The following is a 3155-nucleotide window of genomic DNA, read 5'->3' as shown; positions in this document are numbered from 1 at the left end:
CAAAAGCAATTCCCCAATTCTTTTCTCTGTGTGTTCTTAGTTTAGATAATTAGTTAGTTAAAACAAAAACCTCTCTATTCTTAGGCTAGATAATAAAAAGACAGTCATTACTAGTACTTTTAGTTCCTTTGTGTTCGACAATCCGGTCTTGCTAAAACTATACTACTATTCGATAGGTACACTTGCCTACATCGCGATAATAGTTAGTTTAAGAACGAGTAATTATAAATATTTAAAACCTATCACGAAACCATGCGATCAAGTTTTTGGCGCTGTTGCCGGGGAACTAAGATATTAGGAACGCTTAATTTTTATTACTTTAGCCATTTATTTTTCTTGCAATTTAATTTAATTTAATTATTATTTATTAACTTACTTTTTCCTTCTCTTGGCAGGTTTTCATAGTTTATGACTAGAAAAAACCCGTCGGGACCATTACTTTTTGACGAAGAAATCGATTGCACAGTACGTAGAAACTAAAGAAAAATAAGGCGAAGCTTAAGATACACAGAGAACGAGTAAGAAGATGATACTCAACCCCCAATCGAAGAGATGGTTGAAAAGCAAGGCAATCAGCTACCTCCTGCAATTGCGGTTAATCACAATCCTACTCCATGCACTATGTATGATTATGCTAAACCCTCTTTAACAGAAACTGAATCGAGCATAGTTAGACCTGCTGTAGCTGCAAATACTTTTGAATTAAAACCTAACACTATTCAAATGATACAACAATTTGTTCAGTTTGATGGTTTGCAGGATGAGGATCCCAACGCTCATTTAGCCAACTTTTTAGAACTATGCGATACATTTAAAATCAATGGTGTTTCTGATGATTCCATTAGTCTTTGGTTGTTTCCCTTTTCATTGAGGAACAAAGCTAAACAGTGGTTGAACTCGTTACCACGAGGGTCAATTACTACTTGGGAACAAATGACCGAAAAATTTTTACTAAAATATTTTTCGACGGCTAAAACGGCTAAATTACGTAATGATATCTCTTCTTTTGTGCAGATGGATTTAGAAACACTCTACGATGCATGGGAGGGATACAATGACCTTTTGAGAAGATGCCCCCACCATGGGTTACCACTTTGGCTCCAAGTACAAACATTTCACAATGGTCTGAATCCTCCGACTCGACAAATGGTTGACGAGCGGCGGGCGGAACCATCAACAATAAAACACCGGAAGATGTCTATGAGTTTGTAGAGGAGATGTCACTGAATAACTATTAGTGGCAAGTCATATGGACAAAGCCAACGAAAACAGCCGGCGTTTATAATGTCGATTCGGTCACCATGCTTTCTAATCAGGTAGAACTTTTAAATAAAAAGATTGATGGTTTTCTTAATTCTTAAAAGGTTCGCCCAGTAATGCAGTGCGAAGCAAGTGGAGGTGGAACAAACTATTCGGAATATCAACCTTATGGCCACAACATGGATAACGAGCAATTAAATTACATGGGTAATAATCCTCGACCTCAAAACAATCCATATAGTGACACTTATAATGCAGGTTGGAGGAACCACCCAAATTTCTCGTGGGGCGGTCAAGGAAATCAAAGACCACAACATACTCCAGGCTACCAACAACCACCCTACCAATAGGAAAAGAAGCCAAACCTTGAAGAGATGCTCTCAAAGTTTATTTCGGTGTCGAAAACTCGTTTTCAGAACATTGAGACAACACTTAAAAATCAACAAGCGTCGATCCAAGGGCTCGAAACCCAGATAGGCCAGCTCTCTAAACTGATCTCCGAATGACCACAAAGTAGTTTACCAAGTAATACAAAACCTAACCCAAGGGAACAACTCAACGCAATTAATATTCAAGATGACGAAGGAGTTGTTGAGCCTGAACCAGAACCGAGGCAAGAAACTGTGGTAAACAAGGGTCAAGGTGAGGTAGATCAAAATACAAACAAACCAGTGACTATCGAATATAAACCTCGTGTGCCATACCCCAACGCTACAAGGAAAGACCGTTCAAATGAACAATTTGGTAAATTCCTTAAACTCTTAAAAAAATTACATATTAACTTATCGTTTATTGAAGCTCTATCGCAGATACCAAATGCAATGAAATTTTTAAAGGAGCTTTTAGCAAATAAGCGGAAGTTGGACGAGGCGTCGCATGTAGAGCTGAACGCAGTTTGCTCGGCCATTCTCTAAAATAAACTACCCAACAAACTAAAAGACCCAGGGAGCTTTACTATTCCTTACTTAATTGGTAGTTTAGATGTTAATCATGTATTAGCTGATCTAGGGGCTAGTATCAACGTCATGCCTTACAAAATGTTTAAGCAACTAGGTCTCAGGAAACCCAAACAGACTAGGATGAGCATTCAATTAGCAGATAAAACTATAAGATTCCCTAGAGGTATTATTGAAGATGTGCTAGTTAAAATCGATAAATTTATATTTCCTGTTGATTTTATTGTTCTAGACATAGAAGAGGATAGCAACACTCCCTTAATTCTAGGAAGGCCCTTTTTAGCAACTGCTAAAACCATCATTGATGCTGGCACAAGTGAACTTACACTCCGTGTAACGCCCCCGTACCCGAGACCATCGCCGGAGTCAAGCACGAAGTGTTACTAAACTTAATTCATCAATTAAACAACTTAAACAACTTATTACCAACCATGCATGACAACCAAGCATATGCACATCACCAATATCAAACATAACATAAATAGCTAGATTTATAAGTCAGAATCATTAGCTCACTAAAGACCAATATATTTGGCCAAATAATAATAACACATGTTATAAAATTAGGTCCCTATACATGCCACTCACTTGATAAATCTAGCATATGTGTTTATACTGTCAAGGTGTTGGCTTGATAGTGTGATGCTGCCTCCGACGGTCTCCAACCCTGAGCTAACCTGACAACACTAAAAGAAATGGAAAGGAGGGGGTAAGCTTTATGCTTAGTAAGCTCACATGAAATAATAATAAGCAATTTACTAACATGCTTCCCACAATAAAACTAACTCATTTGTACATTTACACATGTTCTGGTTAAGCTGTTTTCTTGAGTAATAGTCACTAAATCATTTATATTTAGAGTTACGGAACTCCAAATTAAGATCCGTAAATTTTATCAAAAACTAGACTCATATATATTTCCACTATAAAATTTTCAGA

General features: G+C 37.3%; 1 non-coding gene across 1 annotated transcript; it reads right to left on the bottom strand.

Annotated features, from left to right (window-relative positions):
• Positions 1-981: 981 nt before the first annotated feature.
• LOC128287727 (small nucleolar RNA R71) lies at positions 982-1088 on the bottom strand. The gene has a single exon (XR_008278427.1). It is a non-coding gene; the product is annotated as a small nucleolar RNA R71 (small nucleolar RNA).
• Positions 1089-3155: the final 2067 nt, after the last annotated feature.

This window comes from Gossypium arboreum, chromosome 13 (genome assembly GCF_025698485.1).
Source record: "Gossypium arboreum isolate Shixiya-1 chromosome 13, ASM2569848v2, whole genome shotgun sequence".
NCBI lineage: Eukaryota > Viridiplantae > Streptophyta > Magnoliopsida > Malvales > Malvaceae > Gossypium > Gossypium arboreum.
Note: the sequence above shows the minus strand (reverse complement) of the source record. Positions and strands in the feature narration are given on the sequence as shown.